This window comes from Styela clava, chromosome 5 (assembly GCF_964204865.1).
Source record: "Styela clava chromosome 5, kaStyClav1.hap1.2, whole genome shotgun sequence".
Classification (NCBI taxonomy): Eukaryota; Metazoa; Chordata; class Ascidiacea; order Stolidobranchia; family Styelidae; genus Styela; species Styela clava.
The window spans coordinates 3,535,571-3,549,377 of NC_135254.1; the positions used below are offsets into that span (position 1 = coordinate 3,535,571).

At 36.0% G+C, this 13,807-nt stretch overlaps 3 protein-coding genes and 3 non-coding genes across 5 annotated transcripts in view; 4 read left to right on the plus strand and 2 right to left on the minus strand.

The window, feature by feature from the left end:
• Positions 1-13,807, plus strand: part of LOC144422696 (uncharacterized) — a 486,406-nt gene that overhangs the window by 435,646 nt on the left and 36,953 nt on the right. The window lies entirely within an intron of this gene.
• The window catches only part of LOC120332866 (FGFR1 oncogene partner 2 homolog), a 424,145-nt gene that overhangs the window by 154,775 nt on the left and 255,563 nt on the right, over positions 1-13,807 (minus strand).
• Positions 1-13,807, minus strand: part of LOC120329781 (FGFR1 oncogene partner 2 homolog) — a 443,159-nt gene that overhangs the window by 91,328 nt on the left and 338,024 nt on the right. Inside the window, exon 6 of the mRNA XM_078112444.1 lies at positions 12,608-12,680. The gene's annotated coding sequence lies outside the window, so the exon portion shown is untranslated. The remainder of the gene's footprint in view (positions 1-12,607; positions 12,681-13,807) is intronic.
• Positions 62-224, plus strand: LOC144423539 (U1 spliceosomal RNA). The gene has a single exon (XR_013476032.1). It is a non-coding gene; the product is annotated as a U1 spliceosomal RNA (small nuclear RNA).
• LOC144423570 (U1 spliceosomal RNA) lies at positions 733-901 on the plus strand. Its single transcript, XR_013476046.1, has one exon. It is a non-coding gene; the product is annotated as a U1 spliceosomal RNA (small nuclear RNA).
• LOC120332788 (U1 spliceosomal RNA) lies at positions 1,481-1,643 on the plus strand. Its single transcript, XR_005568153.2, has one exon. It is a non-coding gene; the product is annotated as a U1 spliceosomal RNA (small nuclear RNA).

A 13,807-nucleotide genomic window follows, 5' to 3' on the forward strand; every position in this document is an offset into this window, starting at 1 on the left:
CGTCTTTTCAACGTTTAGCATAGAACATTCATTCAGGATGCGCAACCAATCGTCCCAAATCATACCTACCTGACGAGGCCGTCAACCGCGATCACGAAGGCTGTTCTGCCTAGGCGAGGTTTAGTTATTGCACCCAGAATAAATTGACCCTAGCGATTATTCCAAATGTGGATAACTCGGTCGTGTAATTTCTGCTTATGGGGACTGCGTTCGCGCTATCCCTTTTATATATTTGCTCACGACCAATTGGCTTAAGAGTTAGGTCAATGAGCGGCCACGTTGCTTCCATTAGTTGTGGCCGTATTGATCCTCGTTTGGGTGTGTTATATTTCTCATGACCAATCTTACCATCCATTTATTTATATTATTCCATGACATGCCTTGCCATTATCCAAGTTATCCCTTTATCCAACCGTCTCTAGATTGATTCCTTATTTGCAGTTCCACATTCAGATTGTGTTGCCATTGATTGAGCAATAGAATGAGCGCCGAGATTTGGAAGTATCATTGTTTGCTGTCCAGGGTACGTATTGGGGCTGTGGCTCTTTGTTTATAGTTTAATATTTCAAACCCTGGCTCTTTGCTATTTCTTGTAAAGTTGTTCAGCTACATTCTGCATCGGATGGCAAAGAACTCGCGATGTCTCACATAAAAGATTTGAACGCAATGAATCGTATTCTACGTTACTGACAGACGAATTAATTAAAATTGCAAATTTTGCACATATCGTTTTTATTGTTGAGATTGTTGAGAACTTCTTTTCAACATTTAGTATAGAACATTCATTCAGGCGAGGTTTAGTCATTGCACCCAGACTAAATTGACCCTAGCGATTATCCCAAATGTGGATAACTCGGTCGTGTAATTTATGCTAGTGGGGACTGCGTTCGCGCTATCCCTTTCATATATTTGCTCACGACCAATAATCCTGTTGGCTTTAATGAGCGGCCACGTTGCTTTCATTAGTTGTGGTCGTATTGATCCTCGTTTGGGTGTGTTATATTTCTCATGACCAATCTTACAATCCATTTATTTATATTATTCCATGACATGCCTTGCCATTATCCAAGTTATCCCTTTATCCAACCGTCTCTAGATTGATTCCTTATTTGCAGTTCCACATTCAGATTGTGTTGCCATTGATTGAGCAATAGAATGAGCGCCAAGATTCGGAAATATAATTATTCTCTGTTTAAGGTACGTATCGGAGCTGCGGCTCTTTGTTTATAGTTTAATATTTCAACCCCTGGTCCTTGCTATTTCTTTTAAAGTTGTTCAGTTCCATTCTGCCATCGGATGGCAAAGAACTCGCGATGTATCACATAAAAGATTTGAACGCAATGAATCGTATTCTACGTTACTGACAGACGAATCAATTAAAATTGCAAATTTTGCACATGTCGTTTTTATTGTTGAGAACTTCTTCTCAACATTTAGCATAGAACATTCATTTATGATGCGCAACCAATCGTCACAAATCATACTTACCTGACGAGGCAGTCAACCGCGATCACGAAAGCGGTTCTGCCTAGGCGAGGTTTGGTCATTGCACCCAGACTAAATTGACCTTGGCGATTATCCCAAATGTGGATAACTCGGTCGTGTAATTTCTGCTAGTGGGGACTGCGTTCGCGCTATCCCTTTTATATATTTGCTCACTACCAATAATCCTGTTGGCTTTCGAGTTAGGTCAATGAGCGGCCACGTTGCTTTCCTTAGTTGTGGCCGTATTGATCCTCGTTTGGTGTGTTATATTTCTCATGACCAATCTTACAGTTCATTTATTGATATTATTCCATGACATGCCTTGCCATTATCCAAGTTATCCCTTTATCCAACCGTCCTTGCTTGCAGTTCCACATTCAGGTTGTGTTGCCATTGATTGAGCAATAGAATTAGCGCCAAGATTCGGAAATATCATTATTCTCTGTTTAAGGTACGTATCGGAGCTGCGGCTCTTTGTTTATAGTTTAATATTTCAACCCCTGGTCCTTGCTATTTCTCGTAAAGTTGTTCAGTTTCATTCTGCCATCGGATGGCAAAGAACTCGCGATGTATCACATAAAAGATTTGAACGCAATGAATCGTATTCTACGTTACTGACAGACGAATCAATTAAAATTGCAACTTTTGCACATATCGTTTTTATTGTTGAGAACTTCTTCTCAACATTTAGCATAGAACATTCATTCATGATGCGCAACCAATCGTCACAAATCATACTTACCTGACGGGGCAGTCAACCGCGATCACGAAGGCGGTTCTGCCTAGGCGAGGTTTAGGTTATACCTTACCATTGCAAAATTTTAGACGCTTCAATTCAGAGTGTTTTGGAGAGTTAGCACTTACAAACTGGCTCCCATCAGCAAAACTATAATTTTTATTCAAAACATCAAACTGTTTGCCGCTCACAGGTTGATCATTGTAACAGCATAAACAAAGAAAACATCATTAACATAATAATCATTTTTAACATGCTAATTCGACAGCGTTTTATTGACATTGTGAGAAAAAGGTCATTGTGCATTCGCATAAACAACACAGTGGTACATCATTATAGAGCAACAAGAACGGGATTTCAAATGGGCATCTTGTGACCTCTTGCGCTCCCAGTATAACAACCACGGCACTAGACCATGGTATTGCCCAAAACTTGAATAACCACACAATAGCTTAATTACATCTTGGTACCATAATTTTCATTCTTTTATTAATACAAAATTTTCACACATCGTGATAACTTTTAAATATCATTGAACCCGTCAATCACAAGAATTTTTGCTTAAATAAGAACAAATATTATTTTTATCATCAATTATTATCATCATTATTATCAAGTTCTGGTTTCATTTATCCAGGTGCAGAATCTCAGTCTTCAAGTCAAACTGCTTCTGGTCTAACAATCATCAAACAACAACCATCTGGAGGGAGGATGAAAAGCAGTATGTCGCAAGAATCACTGCCAGGATATGAAGGATGGACTATTGTCATCATCTACTCATTTCCTGCTGGAAGTCTGATGGTGAGTTATGAAACAAATTTAATTGTTGGTCGGAAAATAAATTACAGATTTACTAGAATCAAGATTCGTAATCAATAAGGTTTTTGTTTTTAATATTAATCCCCATTGCACATTAGCATATTTGAACATCGATTGATTTCAATTTCTTTCCTGAATTACCGGTAAATACCAGTTCAATACAAGCAGCCACAAATATTTAGTAGGGTGGTTCACGTATTACAGCCTCCTCCACCATCAAGTCCATGCTTCCGAAAAGAGGCTGTGGTTCGCCACTTGATTAAGTCTCTTATAGGCTTTTCCCTCCCCAGGATAAATATGGTAATTCTGTCATATCTTATATTTAATGAAATTCAAGCTATCAGACACTGATATCTAATGATATTTAAGGAGATATTATTATTTCGAATTTTCTGGTTCTGCATTTCCTATCCAATTTATTTCATCCTGGGTGAGGTGGTTGGCATGGATTTGAACCGAGATGTTCAATATTTGATGTCAGCTTAGTTCTGTCCAACACTTCAACCATTAGGCCTGCGGTTCCAAAACTTTTTGTTTGTGCGGCGATGAATTATATGGAAAAACTGCTAACGGCGCACTAAGGGAAAAAATTTGAATAAAATTCTATATTGTGATCATTAATGTGTAAATTAATGATCATTAATATGTTTGTAAACATATACGCCAAATGTCAACCTTTCTCTGCCTGATTTTATTTTGAAACTCTAAACAAACTCAACAATAAACAGATTAATAAACTGCAGCTTGGGAAATTGCAGCAAGCAGTGTCCATCTCTATTGTTACGTAACACTAGTGCACCGCGGTACACCCTTTGGTAATCACTGCGTTAGGCCATTGCACAGTCCAGAAGCTTGAAAGAAGTATTGCTAAATGTTTGCATTCACTCACATGAGTTATTGCTCCTCATAGAAATATACAGAATCAGGCAGTATTCTGTATATTGCTTATATAGGTTGACTTTGGTTCATGATTTGTCCATCTATAATTAATTTAAACTGGTATGCTGATTGAATTCAGTTCTAATGGAAATCTTAACTTTGAAAGGTTTGTTATTAAGAAAAAGTTCGAATATAGAAGCCATTTGTGCAGTAAAATCATAACATAGCCATATATAGATCATGCTTGTTGAAACTTGAGTAATATTAAACTCGTGGTTTGTTCAAATTTAATTTGTTCATAGAATTTAGTTCTTCTATGTTTAATTTAGAATTTGATTCAATGGTGCAGTAAAATCACGACAAGCTAAATATTTAGCGGGCTTCCTTATAATTTCTGATTTCAGTGTTTAATTAAGTTGTTGGGTTGTCAAGTTGGATTAATCTATTAGAAACAATTAAGTATTTTGTTGAAAATTTTTTCAACTTCTGCTAAACTTTCATAGGTATTTTGATATTTATATCAGTTTTAACAAATTCCCAGCTATGGAAGATGATTAGTTTTGTTTGTTTTTTCAGGGGGTTCCATATGAAGCTCAAGAATTCACTGAATATGTGCCAAGGTATGGTGATGGACGGAAATGTCACCACTTACTCAGACAAGCATTCGATGCAGGATTGATTTTCAAGATTCAGGAAGTTGGTGACAGAAGAGGAAAAATTGTTTGGAACGATGAGTTTCCTCATAAGACTAATAAAACTGGAGGACCCAAGAAGTAAGTACTTTGTGTCTTTTATGTTTGTTGGTTACTTACTTCATGAAATGTTTGGAAATAGGAAGGAATAAAACTAATTTAAAAATTTTGTTATCCCTTCGTATAGCACTACAACACGAAGTTCTTTTGGGATTCTAATTTCATCAGCTAAATAAAATTATAGGGAATAAATTTCGCCAATAAGGATATTGGAATTTATTTTTCACGATTTGCAAAGCATAAAAGGCATATTGGATAAAATACCTTTCTAAAAATTATTTAGATTCATTCCATCATTTTTGTCTGGGTTTATTCAGAAGAAAACTAAACTCATTTTTTATATGAAAATGATTTATTAAATTTACAAGGATTTAACGTTTTATAACTACCAGAGACTTATCAAACCAATGGTTTTTATATAATTCATTCTGAGCAAGTCCAAATCAATGGTTTTCTTATAATTCACTCTGACCAACTATGTTAATAAAACTGCCTGGTCATCGTGTACAGAAGATTATTTGCTTTGACTTTATGAGTCAGCATGATTTTCATTTTCTCTGAAATTGTAAGGACCTGTGACGGGAGCAGAGAGAGAAGTTAATTTTGCCATTTTTTTGGTATTGAGTTCAAAACTAGAGTCATATTTTCTTAATTTTACACTTTTTAATTTTGTAGCAAAAGTCGAAATTTCTGACATACATTAAGTTTTCTCAAATTTTTTAACAGAAACTAAAATGGCCTCTTATGGTAAAGTTAAATGTTTGTCAACCCATAGTTTGTACCCATCATGACCTTTTTTTGATTGCTCAGACGAAATCTTGGTACTTCCTAAAGTATGTGAACCAAAATGGCGGACACAGGAACGTAGTATGTGTACCAGGTTGGGGGTAAGCTATAATTTTAAAGTCACTTGGCTAGTCCCCGAACTCGTAATAAAACTCAAATGAGGAAAATTGCAATAAAATTATGGCCTTACCCAAACCTGGTACACATACCACATTCCGGTGTCCACCATCTTGGTTCACATGCTTCAGGAGCGCCGAATTTTTTTTATTCCTAGAACCCAATTCTGTTTTTCAATACTCTCCGGGCAGGATCTGTTATGGTTAAACAGAAAACTTGACAAATTTCTACTATTTTTCTAGGAACATGCTCAAACAGAGTTCATAAATTATTTTTTGTTTCAGCAATGGATATCCAGATCCAAACCATACAATGAAACTGAAAGAAGCATTGAGGGCAAAAGGATTCAAGTATGATGGATGGGTGAGATAATTCTATTCATTTGACACTCTGACAAAATATTGCTTTGCCCACTTTCCCCAACATACATCCATATGAATATTCTTAAATTCCTGAAATAACAAGTTGGATAATCATCACTTGAAACTGAATTGAGTAATGAACTTGCATTGGTATCAAAGGTAGATAAGGGTTGCTTGTTTACATGAAATTTTCTCAGATTCTAATATTTCGATTTGAAAAGCCCAGCCCTAAATACATCATAGAGTGCTCTACTGTCACATATGATGTCATAATAACATGATTTTGAAGCTTTTAAAATGCAAATTCAAAAGCGCAATCTTCAATGAGACACTCTATCTTCTGGGCAGTTTTTATTGACAATATAGGTTCAAGGTCCAACTTTTACATCCACCCAGTTCTTTTGAATTCATGTAGGTTCTTTGACAATTCACTATTAAAGTGATGACAAAACAGTGTGTAGGATATGGTGATATTAATAATATAGGAATAAATGGTTTTTTATTCCACGTTTTTACCTTCATACAAGGCCTTGTGTAAGCATCCAATGATATGTAAATGACCAATATTTTTCATAGATACTGTAATTTTACCAGAGACAAAAAATTAGCTCTGTAGCTTGTAGGAAATATCAAGCTTGGATAGATAAATAAATATAACAAAAACATGACTTCAACAGATTATGTCTGAATAAGCTGCAGTATTATAGTCAGTGTATAGATTAATAAATTCTAGTTTCTCTTATGAAAATTATATTTTCATTTCGACATATTTTTCCTCCAGTAAAAATTTTCTTCCACTTCTCAGATTCCCTTCGCATGGTACTGAAGTTGACGACATCCAGAAAGATTTCCTACAACACTGATTGTACTGTTCCCTGCATAGGATACTGGAATTGCTTCATTAAATTTACATCAAATGCCAAAACAATATTACCATTGCAGCCATTGTGCAAATTATGTTCTTGATCAAATATTACAAATAACAAAGTTTCATATTAAGAATTGTATTTGTGCCATTTGTGTAAGGCAAATTGACAAATAAGTAAAATGCCCAAGGCGGCTGAAGCTTAGGACTTACCGGTAACTGCGCTGGCATCGTCGATTACACATTGCAGGTTTAAATTCCACCCCCTCACCTCTCCCATGGTGTATTAGATTGAGTAGGCGAAAAGAAAAAATTCTGGACCTTTCAAATAAATAGTTGCTCCTCACATATTGTTAAATATCAGTGACTGCTATCATATAGTTTAATATTTTTGAGGCATTTTTTTTATAATTCTCTAAATATTCCTGTTTTTTCCACAGTCTACAACACTCTGGGTGAGGTAGCGGGCATATGATTGAACTTGGGTTATTTAATCAGACATGCCAACATAGTCGAGTCCAAACATTGTATTGCCAATATATTTAATTTGGTGGAATCAATCAGCAAAACGCTATGTATTCGCATTAATTCTTTATTAATTATAATATGTTAAATAAACTGGCATTTTCAAGTTAGTCAAGATATCTGAAAAGTGTTTTGACAATTTGTGACAGGTTATACCCGAATGCCCATTGGTTCGTACTTTAACAAAAATTAATTAATCAAGTATGGTTTGATTTAAAAAATGTCCAACCCAAACCTGTGTTATTGAGCTCATGAATTACGCTGAATAGATTATCTGTATAAATATTTTTACCCTGGGTCCTAATTGCTATCCACAACTAAATATATTATTAATCTAAGTTTTAATGTTGTTTCTTATGCATTTTAATATATTACTTTTATGATATATTGTATAATTATTCCGTAGGTTCCCCGCTTCTGCTGTAAATAGACCTATACAATCCTGAGCTTCTAATTGTCAACCACCGCTGTATATATATATCAATATCCAATAGTATTTTTATAATCATTCAACCAAGCCAAGTTCTGTATAATATAAGGTACTACCGAAGTATGTGGACCAAGATGGCCGACACCAGAACGTAGTATGTGTACCAGGTTAGGGTTAGGCCATAATTTCAGATACAATTACTACGGGAGTCACTTGGCTAGTCCCCGAACTTGTAATACTAAAATAAGGAAAATTATGGCCTTAGTAAACAACTATGTTCCAGTGTCCGCCATCTTGGTTTACATACTTCGGGATTACCTAATATAAAGCATCTGACAATATACAAATCAAGAGTTCCAGCAAAATTATTTTTGGAAATTTGTGACTTTGTATTCTCTTGCACATCAAAATTAATTTGGCTATGTGCTCAAGTGTATTCTATATTTTATATAAAACAAATCCAAAAATAATATAAACGAATGTGTTAATATTTTCATAACAATTTATGCGACCAAGCCAATACTGTATTTACAAACTATTAAAAGATCTGACGCAGAAATACCACTGAGTTATTATTCCAGTAAAATTTTTTTTTTTAAGTTTCAACTTTATAAATAATTTGATATGCATTAAAGTGTTTTTCGAACCAATTCGATATAAAGAATGTGTGATCTTGCAAAATTGATTATCATGCTGAAATTGTTTCAATATGGGGGACGGCTATTTTTTTCACTCCAAATGTATAAAACCAGTCTTAGTAACCAAGTTATTACATTATGGGTGATATGGGGTCCAATTGTGAGTACTCTCGTAGTGTGTGCACCAGGTTAGGGTCAGGCCATAATTTTATTCCAATTTTCCTTATTTTAGTTCTATTACGAGTTCGGGGACTGTCTGTGTTAGCCAAGCGAATATCCACTGCCCATAGGTTTCAGTCCATTTGCACAACTTGATGTAAAGTAAGCGAATAAAATTAGTTACCTCCATATTGGTACACATACTTCTGGAGCGCTCAGTTGTGTATAAAATAACAAAGTCCTTGGTATAGAGATTTCTGTCTTCAAATCAATAATATTTCAGCAAATGTGCTTTCAGTTGACTTTTTAATAATATAGTTTAATAAATGAATCTGATTTTATGACAAATTCAAACCTTTTTATTACTGGATAAAGCCAACATGAGTATCAGGAATGTCCAATCTGATTCAAATAAATATCCAAGAAATGTGTCTACTAAACATTAGGAATATGTTCAAAAATACTATTTCAGTATGTATTTAAATTACCGGTACTAGATTGTTTATTCGGCCATTCCCTCAGGGGTGCGCAACCTTTAGGGCCAGATAGAAATAACTGGGTAAAACTGCGGCTACCAAAGCTTCATTTAACATACGGTAGTCTTCCTCGTAGTTGCAGTTGCGGCTGCAGCTTTATATACATACAGATTTATATCAACTTTGTATTTTTTTTTATGAATGTTCTATTCAGTTCGATATTCATTTTGAAAACTACACCAGTGCGAATTTGTACTAAACCATTGCTTCAAGTACAGGGAGATGTGACAACCATGACCTGTGGTCTTTCCAATCTCACATGTATCATCAAATGCTCAAGGTGTGGAATTTGGAAACATCAAAATTGACATTGGAAATAATGTGTTCATTTGAGTGCCAACCAGAACCTCTTTCGAGTTCTTCCGAGTGTTTCTTGTCTAGAGCAAAGATTTTTCAACCTTTATGGAGGAGAGGAAACCCCAACAAACATTTCAAAAGCTTAAGAACCCCTGTGTAACTGAATATACATTATAATATGCCAATCAAAAAAATTTGATGTAGAGTAGAGCTAAGATCTGAAGCCCGAAATTCGAGCTGGGTCTGGCTGTTCTATCGCTGACTTTTTTTTAAATGGGGCGTTTTGGCCACGAGAGACAAGGGGCTGCAAATAAGTTGCCTCATCAACACGACACTCTTGCAATGACAATTCAGAGATCTCCTGATTAAAATATGAAATTTCGGGCTCGGGCCTGCAAATCCAGTTAATTAGTCGGACTCGGGTTCATACCCACGGGCCTGGGTCGGGCCGGAATTGATCTTACCTCTAATGTAGAGAAAATGGAAGTCTCTCATGAAACACACTTATTATATTATATCCGTGTATTTAATTATATTTAAACAAGATAAATATAATAATATAGACCAGGGCTACTCAACTATTTTTACCGGAGGTCCGCATACAAAACTTAAAAAATATTTGGGTCCGGACTTTCCAGACATTATATTTCGGCATCCTCAAGCACATGACTCCTTGGCTGACTAATGATTATTAGCTAATCAAGATTGTTTGTTATTCTATAGTTCTTTTCATATATATTTTTAAATCTATAAAACTGATTTTATAAAAGGAAACTCCAAAAGTGGGGCTAATGATCCGGATTCGGACCGCCAGTTGAGTAGCCCTGATGTAGACTACAGGATTTCAATGCAAACCTGCAGAACCCCTGGACAGCCTACAGCCTTTTGCAGAGTACTTTGTATGAACCAAATATATTTTCTCAGTACTGAGTTTCGATAGAAACACGAGGAATAACAAGAGTAAGGGACGCTCCGGTAGTATGTGTACCACTATGGAGGTAACTAATTTTGTTCGCCTACATTATATCAAGTTGTGTAAAAGGACTGAAGCCTATATGGGCAGGGGTTATATCCACTTGGCTAACACAGACAGTCCCGAACTCAAAATAAAACAGAAAAATGTTCAATGTTACGCAAGGTTACTACCACAAATTGCCATTTTGTGGAAGTCAGAGGGTTAATCGTGCATATATTTACAGCAATTACGGAGGATATACCTAACGAATTTAGTTGTGGGACTAATAACATGTTCTTTTAGTTTTACATCAAAACCAATACCCATAATCAAATTTGCACTAAACGGAAACAAGGGACCAGAATTGTGGGCCAGGGTAACTGAAATTGTGGGGTAACCAAGCTGTCAAGCACTACGACATAATTGAGGGATAACGATAAAACTGTATTCCGACGTAATTTTGACACTTTGGCAGTCACATGATCGGCCGATATATATCGGTAAAATTAGCGGATACCGATCTTTCGAAATTTGTGAAAAACAGGGTCGATATATCGGCAGGCCGATGACGACCCTACCTCTGACCATAAATTTCAGTCTCTTTATACCAGTGGTTCCCAACCGCCGGTCCGCGAAGCTTTTTTGCCGGTCCGCAAGAAATTTTGTTGTCTTGTTGTTTTTATGCCGTTTCAATCGCTTTACCGTAGACAAAGTTGCGTTGGCTCATTACGCAGTTCTCTTCTGCCGTCATATTACGACGTCTTTCGCGACATGTTGGCGCCGTATTACCCGACATCTTGGCGCCGATCACTCACACTTTTCGCTTTTCCAGCTCCGATTCATTGCGAATGCGCTCCATCAAATCTTGCAAAATTAAGAAGCCTAAAAATCGGCACGCGTGCCTTTTCTGTTCTGCGTGCTTTTCCTGATTAATATGACCATTCATATGAAACGTAATGGATATCTCCTTGTTCAAACTAGAAAACAGTCAAGAACAGTATAATAATCCAGTAAGATATGAACTTGTTGCGACCCCACAGGTGGTCACGCGATACACGCAAAAAAAGCATGAGCCGCAGAGATCTTTTCCAGACACAGTAGGATTTTGAGCTTGTCGCCAAGTTATCGACGACTTTGTCATTGTAATGCAAATTCATTCCGTTTGAGGCGTCGATTAACTGCAGAGGGATTAATATTATGAACCCAATGGAAAAGAAAAGGCTTGATTAAAATTGTGATTCTTCTTTACAGTCCAGATTGAAAAAGAATTACTTATCACAATTTTAGATATCTCTTGATAACGAATACCCATCGCCAAGTAATCGAGCAATCAAACTGTGGTCCGTCTTTTCAGCCAGTTACTGCGTTATGCGAAAAAACATTCTCATCACTCGATTCAATTAAAACCTCACTTTGATTAAAACGAGGCAAGGAAATCGGCTGCACGCGGCTGCAGAGCTACGTGTTGCAAAAACTTCTTTGCCTCGTTCGCAATCTTGTATTGGAAAAGAAACAGCAGCAAAATTTTCACAGTAGTTAATTGTGCATTATTTTAATGTGAGAATTTAATGCGTGCCTTTCTCACGCATAATGGGTGCCCAGCACTGCATTTCATTACGCAAATATATGGTATTATTTTATGTTTCACTCATTTGTAATTTTTGGTCGGCACATTATTTGATAGTTATTCTTCGTGTGAAATGTTTTAAAGTGTGCTTTTTTGTCTAGAAGCATATTGAGTGCCCGACATTGCATTATAAGACGCAAATATATGTTATTCTTTTCTGTTACGGCCATTTCAATTTTTGCCGGTCCGCGAGTACATTTAATCTAATTTTACCGGTCCGCCAGGGTAGAAAGGTTGGGAACCGCTGCTTTATACAACATGATGTAAAGTAAGCAAACAAAATTAGTTACCTCCATATTGGTACACACTGTTTTTACTATAAGATTGTATATATAAATGTTCAACACCACCAAGGTTACTCCTACAGTTTGCCATTCCACAATTTTGTGGTGGTCAGAGGGTTAATTGTGCATATATTCACAGCGATAACAAGACTTTTAGCAGGGTATACCTAATGAGGTTAGTTATGGGAATAATAACATGTTCTTTGACATCAAAACTAATCCCCAGAATCAAATTTGTGGCCCACTAAACTGAAACGTGGGACCAGCATTGTGGGCCAGGGTGACCAATATTGTGGGATGGCATAACCAAGCACTACAACATAATTGAGGGCTTGAATAACCTTGGTCTCAATACCTTATCAATGAGTTCCATATTCTCTTTATGATATTGTTTTTCTGCTTGTTAAGCATTTTCAGTGATCTGGATGCTGAAAATGGAAGATATAAATAAAATTATAAATGCTGCTAAGTCACGGTTCATTGATTTTGTTGAAATATTTGAATCCAAGTAAAACTTCATAATTATTCATTGTGAATATTATTCAGCTATACGGCTTTGGATTTTTAATATTAATTTACAAATACTATAATGCAGGGGTGTGAAACCTGCGACTGGCCCATGGGTCAAATGCGGCCCACAAGAGTGGCAATTTTGAATGGTGTACGGACCGCGAAATCAGTTTTCAATTAAATTTAACTTGGTACAGATGAGTAATTCCAATCCCTGTGCGTTGCGAAGCCAATACCTGAGTCTAGTTTATTCATGCCTACGACTTTACAATGCCATAACAGGTTTCGTCCAGTTATTTCTATCTGGACCTCCTGTATTAAAGGTTGCACACCCCATGCTATAATGTGTTCTTCATAGCTTTTAGAATTGTCCGTCCAATATGCCTAATCCACTGGTTCTCAACCTTTTTGGTGGGGTGGAACCCCATTGGAACATTCCATAGGCTCAAGGTACCCCAGTACAATACTTAACACTAATACTTGCAAAACATAGTAAATTTAGTGTAGCAGGTCTGATAATAATGTTAAACCTAATAAAAAGTATATTTTGTACTATACAAGTACAAGTATTCGATATTATTCAAACAATATATAGGGTGTCCATAAAGTCGTGAAATTTTTTAAAATTGGAAGAAAATTTATCGATACCATATATTGTTTTGGCCCTCACAGATGTGATAAATGGGAGTAAAAAAACTTAACTAATTACTGGTTAAAAAACAACAAACCTGGTTGAGATCAACTACCTTCATAACAAAATTGAAATTGTAAAGGGACCTTATGGACACCCTGTATATATTTCATACAGACTCTCGCATTTGAATGTAAACTTGTGGAGCCGCTGTACTGAACTGGCCAAAAGCCTAGGATAAAAACCCTAATTTGCCATTTCTACGGGAAATAGGATGGTTCGTATTAGAACCATAAGGTATTCTGAATGATTGAAACTTCAATTGAAAGTTTATTAGTAATAAAACAGCCATTTTATAGTAAAACAATAGACTTTCCTCTCCCTGAGATTATGAAATACATTGACAAGATCAAC